Here is an 8769-nt window from a genome sequence, read left to right on the forward strand (position 1 = left end):
CTCCACTACCGCGGCTGCCCCGCCACTCCGGCACCGCCTCCTCCACCCCGGCCGCCCCCGCGCCCTCTCCTCCACCACCGCCCCTCCTCCACCCCGGCCGCCGCGACGCCCCTCTCCTCCACCCCCGCGGCCGCTCTCGCGCTCCGGCGACCCCTACTCCGGTGAGAACTTGTATCTTTTTTTCTTTTTTTTAGATTTAGTTTAGGTTTTGTTTAATTTAGGCTTGGTTTAGTTTACCTTTACTTTAGGTTTTGATTCTGTTTTTTAAGTTTTGGTTTACATTTAGTTTAATTTAAATATTCACTGGACAACATGTCTTTGTGCCTTGTGGTTTCGCTAACATTCTTTTATTCGAATTACTTGTATGTGATGTTTAACATACATATCAGTTTGGTTCGAGTGAGACATGCTGATCTGTTGGATTTCTGATTAGTTAATCAAGATTATTTTGCTGATCGTCCTTAGGCTATACATATCTCCTAGTGCTAGAAACTGTAGAATATCAGCGCCACATAACCAAAATATCCATGGTAAGTAAGTATTCACTGCGATGGCCATGTTGAGAACATGGGAATGTTTTCTTTAGATAAAACCTAGGTGTGCTCAAAATTTTGTACGCATTAATTAAAGTGTGCTATAGAAAAGAAGAAGCAATTAGTTTCCATTAATGAGAATTTTTAGATGCAATGGGAAAGATTGATTCTTCTTCTCTTTAATGGAAGGGGTAAAATCCAAATGAACAACATACATGTACAGCCTTACATATGAGGTTCTGTTTACCAGCAGCGACCTAGCTGACCAAAGTTTTTGCCAGTTCCGTTTCTGCTGAAAGGTTGGGATTTTGTACATGAATATATGACAAGAAAATACCTAGTGCAGTGAGCGCAGCTGATCAAAGAAAGGTGGCATGATGTCTAGCCGTTTTCATATTTCCTCTATATATAAGAGACATTATGCGCACCTCCGAGATACCTAGCCAACATATATATCAATTTAATTTATCAAATAGGGAGAAAATCCTATGTATAGGTTTTTGTCATGAGTGTTTGTTGAATCTCCTGATTTTCATGTTTTATACAAATATTATAATAACAATCAATGGTCAAAACGCAATTTTTATGTGATATGGAGTGAGGAACTAATCATTCAATGATATTTTTTAACCCTATGTGAACTGCTATCCATTTAATTTCCGCAACGTAATTGTCACTTGGCAAAAAAATATATTAAATGAATTATGATATTGGTTGAAGTGTGACAGTAGAAGACATAAGGTCCATGGCATGTCATGCAAAATTGTAGTTGTCTATATTTCACCAAATTTCAAATATTTTTTCTACCAAAAATAAATGAAAAAATATTGGTTACACTTGAACCTTGTGTTATCTTTGAATATCACCATCAATATCGTTGGTAGTGGCAATGTTTTCTTATTGGTATCACCATCAAATTGGTTTACATTTTCAGTTTTGTTTCATGTCTAAAGAAATCCCTTGTTTTGAAGGGTTCTAGCTGTTGCCATCATATGTCCACAAGTGCATTGCTTTTTGAATATGAAATGATGACTCGGTGTAGTTGATTATCTACTGCTCAAAACTTCTGCTGTTGTAATGTTGTTTGATAATGTTGTAAGGGTAGTAATTGGTCTCTTCTGCTGCTTATCAGAGATGGGGGGAGGCCACCACCGCAGGCTGCGCTCTGCCACACCGGAGTACGACTTGGAAGGTTTCAACTTCTTCACGATCGTACTTGAGAATTCCTCCAGGAGGCAGGTATATAAAAGGAGAGATCTCCCCTTCACCCATCTCTTTATCATAACTTTGTTGTTTGCTACATCAGTCTTGACCCCCGCTGCAAAGGCTGCCTGACACTTTTATGAAGATGCTGGACGGCCATCGGCCAAAGAATGTGAAGCTGCGACAGGCCGGCAGCGGGCTTCGCAGGCTTTGGGACGTGGAGGTGGTGATTAGGAACAACCACTTGTACCTGTGTCGTGGCTGAGAGCAGTTCGTCCGTGCCTACGACCTGCGCCATGTGTACTTCCTTGTCTTCAGGTACGACGGCGACGCCATGCTCACCGTGAAGGTGTTCAACATGACTATGTGCCGCATGCGCTACCAGGACGACGATGATGCCAGTATGCTACGCCTCTTCTTCCTCTCCATTTGGCTTTGTCTCACACTGATTGTTAAAAAAACTTTGTTGCATTTGGTCAGGCAATGGGAGCAGCAGCAGCGACTCTGGCTACAGCAAAAGCAACAGCGAGTCTGGCTACAGTGAAAGCAGCAGCGATGATAATCCGAAATGGAGTAGGGAAGAAAAGGAGCAGAGTGGGGATGAGGAGGTGCAGCCTATTCTGTCTGACGATGACCTCATGATGGGCAAGAGATGGTGGTGGCAGAGGATGACCTAGCGATGGTGCTGCCTGAAGATGGCCTCGCGATGGTGGTGGTGCCTGACAATGACCTCGCAATGGTGGTGGGGCCGGCGATCCCACAGCCGGGCGACATGACCATGCCAATTGTGGTAGAAGAGTACATCCCACTGCCTCGCCGCTCTAAGTGCATCAGGATGATGAAGGAGAAGAAGAAGGAGGAGGAGTGAAGTATGTCAGGTAAGTCAGATCTCCAAAATGATCTATACTTAGCTTTGTTTCCTCCGAAATGACCTAAGTTAGCTCTAATATGCTAAGTTATTTCTAATATGCTTAGTTACCTAGGTTTGCTCAATAATGGCAGACACTTAGCTGACTTATGTAAAAACTGGCATAATTAGCTTACTTAGGATTGAAATGGCATAACAATCTTGGTAACCTCATATATGTCATATAGTTAGCTTATTTTCCTCAAAAATGACATAATAAGCCTAATTAGCTCCAAAATGATCAATTTTACCTAAGTTAGCTCCAAAATGACCCAAGTTAGCTCTAAAATGCTAAATTAGCTCTAACATGCTTAGTTACCTGGGTTAGCTAAAAAAGACCTATACTTAGCTTACTTATGTAAAAAAATGGCATAATATGCTTATATAACTAAAAAATGGCATAATTAGCTAGGTTAACTCCAAAATGACCAATTTTACCTAGGTTAGCTCCAATATGATCCATTTTACCTAGGTTAGCTCCTAGATGACCAAGTTTACCCAGGTTAGCTCCAATATGATCCATTTTACCTAGGTTAGCTCCAAAATGACCTATTTACCTAGCTTAGCTCTAAAATGACCTACACACTTAGCATTTTTACCTAGCTTAGTTAGAAGACACTAGTAGAAAACAGGGCTTTGGTTCAGGCCTGGCCAGCCCATTAGTCCTGGTTCAGTCACGAACCGGGACCAATGGGGGCATCAGTCCCGGTTCGTGCCCCCAGGGGGCCAGCCGGGCCTCGTGGGGCATTGGTCCTGGTTCGTCTGGACCCTTTGGTCCCGATTCTAGACACGAACCGGGACAAATGGGCATCGCTCCTGGCCCACAGCCATTGGTCCCGGTTCGTGGCTGGAATCGGGACCAAAGGGTGGCCTTTAGTCCCGGTTCTACCCACGAACCGGGACCAATGAGGTGCCTATATATACACCCTCGCCCGTGAGCAGAGCACTCCACTACTCTCTTTTTTTTGGCCGGCGAGGGAGGGCTTTGTGGTGTTCTAGCTCACCTCCTATGCACATGAGGTGTTCGATGAAATGCCCGAGCCACACTACTTAAGCTTTCTCCTCTCCAAACTCGACCTCCAAGCTCCATTTTCCTCAAGATTTATCTAGGTTTAGCGGTCCGTCACGTCCTGTCCCCGTCTTCACCGCCGTCGATCGCCCGCCCCGATCTCGTCGCCCGCACCACCGTGGTGAGCCTCTTGTTCTTATCTTCTTTCTGAAAGGAAAAAATTATTACTTGTATGATTAGATAGATACTTGTCTAATTTTCTTACTTTTATTATTGCTTGTTATTATATAGTGCGATGGTTTTGGTATCCGCCCCCGTCGGCCCTCGTCCTGTCTATGATTCGGATGTGGTATATATTATCTTTTATAACTATTTGGTTCATTTTTTTATGACAATTATGCCGACCAACGTGACATAGATTTTATTTATCTAGGACGTATGTGAACCGGAAATTCCAACCGACCCTATTGTCGAGACGTTAAATTTAGTTGAAGATGAAAATAATTACTTGAAGGAAAAAAATGAAAAAATTGAGGAGGAGAAGATGATATTGGAGTTGCATGTTGCGGATGTCGTCGATGATCACAAGATCAATATGGATGCAATGCGCTTGAAGATTAGAAAGATTAGAAAATATGCCATTCATACCGAGGCTTGGTATCATTATGCCGTTGGATCAATTGTTACCTTGGTTGCGTTTATGATCGCATTTGTTGTTGCATTGAAATGTTTTACGTAGTTTCAATGTATGGTTTAATTAGATGCTCTGGAGAGCAAGCAATATGTTGTTCAATGAGAACTATGTATGTACTTTGGTTTTAATGTGATGATGAACTCCTATTAATTTGGTCACTTATCTATTCATGATGTTCTGTAATGGTTTTTGACACACTTAATTATATATAATGCACGCAGATGAATGGCAATGGATGTACGGTGACAGACACACCTCCGAGTACATTAAGGGCGTGCATAATTTTCTCGGAGTGGCTGAGCCAAACAAGCAGAATGGTTTTATGTGTTGTACATGCCCTATATGTGGGAATACGAAGTCTTACTCTAACCGGAAAATCCTTCACACCCACGTGCTTTATAAGGGTTTCATGCCACACTATAATGTTTGGACCAAGCATGGAGAAATAGGGGTTATGATGGAAGACAGCGAAGAAGAAGAGGACGATGACAACTATGTGCCCCCTGAAAAATTGCTTCTAAATATGTGAGATTGTTTAGTGTAAGAGAAAATTGAGCATTGCACGAACTTGGATGACAAAGAATAAAAGCGATAGACTGCATAATAAAGGTTGTCATCTTAAGGGGCAATGTAACGTGACGTTCTTTTGCACTAAGGGATTGAGCATACAAACAAATAAGCGCATGGCAACCTCTCCTTCCCTCTGTGAAGGGCCTATCCTTTACCTTTATGTATTTACTTTTATGCAAAGAGTCAAAGTTTTATGTCTATTCCTTTTTATTTTCTTTTGGCAAGCATCACGTGGTGAGGAAAGATCTAGGCACATATGTCCAGTTGAATATAGATAGCATGAGTTATTATTGTTGACATCACCCTTGAGGTGAGTATGTTGGGAGGCGAAACTATAAGCCCCTATCTTTCTATGTGTCCGGTTGAAATGTTTTTCTCATGTGTACTCGGTGAGTGTTAGCAATCATACAAGACTATATGATGATTGAGTATGTGACTTGACTAAAGGCTCCGACACGTGACCCTTCCTGAAAAGATGATGAATTGTTGTTGCAAAGTTCACTAAGAACATGGTTTGTTGGTTTCTAATACAGTTTTTGCTTTATACTTCGATTGTGTGATGAACTATTACTTATTCATGAGAAGTATATGATAAAAGTTCTATGATAAAAGTCATATGTTTAATTTTGTTGCTGTTATAATAATCAACATGATGCTTCTATGTCCATATTTTGTTTTTATCGACACCTCTCTCTCAAAGCATGTGGACATGTTTTTCGATTTCCGTTTTTGCTTGAGGACAAGCGAGATCTAAGCTTGGGGGAGTTGATACGTCCATTTTGCATCATGTTTTCTTACTATTATTTATAATGTTTTTATCTATAATAATGCTTTTTGGAGTAATTCTAATGCCTTTTCTCTCATAATTTGCAAGGTACACACCAAGAGGGAGAATTCCGGCAGCTGGAAATCTGGACCTGAAAAAGCTACGTCAGGCCACCTATTCTGCACAACTCCAAATGAGCTGAAACTTCACGGAGATTTTTTATGGATTATTTAAGAAATACTAGAGCCACTAAACACCAGAGGGGGGCCACCAGGTGGGCACAACCTACCTGGGAGCGCCCTGGCGAGTTGTGGCCTCCTCAGCCCAGCTCCGGTGCCCATCTTCTAGTATATAGGTCATTTTGACCTAGAAAAAATGCGGAGAAGACTTTCGGGGCGGAGCGCCACCGTCTCGAGGCGGAACTTGGGCAGGAGCACTTTCGCCCTCCGGCGGAGCGATTCTGCCGGGGGAACTTCCCTCCCGGAGGGGGAAATCGTCGTCATCATCATCACCAACAACTCTCCAACATCTTCACCAGCACCATCTCATCTCAGACCCTAGTTCATCTCTTGTATTCAATCTTGTTACCAGAACTATAGATTGTTGCTAGGGGGTGACTAGTAGTGTTGATTACATCTTGTAGTCGATTACTATATGGTTTATTTGGTGGAAGATTATATGTTCAGATCCATGATGCTATTTAATAGCCCTCTGATCATGAGCATGTTTATTATTTATGAGTAGTTACTTTTGTTCTTGAGGTCGCGGGATAAATCATGTTGCAAGTAATCATGTGAAGTTGATATGTGTTCGATATTTTGATAGTATGTATGTTTTGATTCCCTTAGTGGTGTCATGTGAACATCGACTACATGACACTTCACCATATTTTGGGCCCAAGGGAATGCATTGTGGAGTAGCAATTAGATGGTGGGTTGCGAGAGTGACAGAAACTTAAACCCCAGTTTTTGCGTTGTTCCGTAAGGGACCGATCGGATCCTAGAGTTCAATGCTATGGTTAGAATTTATTCTTAATACTTTTCTTGTAGTTGCGAATGCTTGCGGGAGGGTTAATCATAAGTAGGAGGTTTTTTCAAGTAAGAACAACACCTAAGCACCGGTCCACCCACATATCAAATTATCAAAGTAGCGAACACAAATCAAACCAACATGATGAAAGTGACTAGATGAAATTCCTGTGTACCCTCAAGAACGCTTTGCTTATCATAAGAGACCGTTTTGGCCTGTCCTTTGCCTCAAAAAGATTGGGCTACCTTGCTGCACTTTAGTTACTACTATCGTTATTTGCTCGTTACAAAGTATCTTGCTATCAAACTACTACCCTACTTACAATTTCAGCACTTGCAGACATTATGAGCCACCGTGTGGGTTGGCCGTTTTGTTAGGCAGGACGGTGCCACATCAGAGTCGTGAAATCGTTATTTGAAACATTACACAACCATTTCATACATACATGTTTTGGCCACATGCAGTCGATCGTTGTCCTACACGACACCTGATACTCGCATGTGATGCTTTCTGTGGGCCCGCGAGGTCGTCGTCCATCACTTTGATGAACGGCCGGCAGTGAGGTTAATTTGACCAGCAAGGTAGAATCTTTTTTGTTTGTGTTATGGTGGTATACAGTACACGTCGAAGATGTGGGAGGGGACTAGCATATATACTATATGTACGCGTCCATGAACAAGTACACCTCACTCAGTGTCGGGACTTTTTGGTTTCCGAGGCACGTGCCACATCAAAATTGTGAAATTGGTTATTCAAACATCACACAACACCTTTCTGGGCCAAATGCATGCATGCGGTGGTTATCCTAGCTAGGACGCTCACGTGTGACGCTTCCATCTGTGGGCCACGAGGCCATTGTCGATGCATGCATGCATCACTTTGACCTACATCAGGAGAGGTTAATTAATTTCACCATCGATGAGGATTCTTTTGGGTTGTACATATTACGGCAGGAGCATATAGTATGCGGTGAAGAGGGGGGAAGGGGACCATCATATGTAGTACGCTTCATGAACCTCACTCTGTTTGGGTGCATGGTTTACGGTTTTTCAGGCATGTGGCACATCAAAGTTGTGCATTTTGGGTATTCAACATATATATGTTTGGCCCACATGCAAAGCGGTGGTGGTTGTCCTCTCGCACCCACTTAAGCAGTTATCAGCGATATCGATGCCTTCCATCTGTGGGCCCACTTGGTCCATCACTACTTTTTGCCAGACAACAAGAGAGGTTAATTTGACTTAGGAGGGGATTATTATTTTTGCTTGTAATACGGTATATATATATAGGTCATGCTCTGGGATGACATGCATGATACAGTTTGAGCACACACACACATGCATGTGTACACATGAATCCCTCCCATCGAGTCGAAGTGGCTAGTACAACGACACGTCATGAACCGATCTCGCTCTGTGTGGGGATCTAGTGTACGATTTTTGACGCACGCGCCACATCAATGTTGTGAAATGGTATTCAAACATGCATGCACGCATCACCTCCATACATATGCATGTAGTGGTTTCCTTTGAACGGTACACTCCTCGCGTGGTTATGGCGACAAGCCTATATATTCGTGGTCCCGCGTGGACATCCATGATCACCTTGACCGACAACAAGATAGGTTACCATGGTGGATTCTTCATTTGGTTCGTGTTATCGTTGTATAGGTCATGGTGAGATTCAGACCTTAAGTTTAAGCGCATATACTATGCACGCATGCATGCATGAATCCCTGTCGTTGGCTTGAAGTGTGGTGTAACATACATATGCATCGTCAACCTAACCCTCACTTAGTGTGGGGATTTCTAGTTCGAAATCGCGGTGCCACATGAAAGTTGTTCCATTGTTACTCAAAAACACACCTCCCCATACATATGTTTGGGCCACACACCTGCAGTGGTTGTCACCGGGGACTAGCTACTAGCGTGATTATTGGCGAGCTAGCCCATCTCTGGGGTCGCATGGACGGCCATCACTATGACCAACAACAAGAGAGAGGTTGTACGACCAAGGTGGATTATTCTTGGTCCATTTTACGATCCATCTTGGTGAGAT

This window comes from Triticum aestivum, chromosome 2D (genome assembly GCF_018294505.1).
Source record: "Triticum aestivum cultivar Chinese Spring chromosome 2D, IWGSC CS RefSeq v2.1, whole genome shotgun sequence".
NCBI classification, from domain to species: Eukaryota; Viridiplantae; Streptophyta; class Magnoliopsida; order Poales; family Poaceae; genus Triticum; species Triticum aestivum.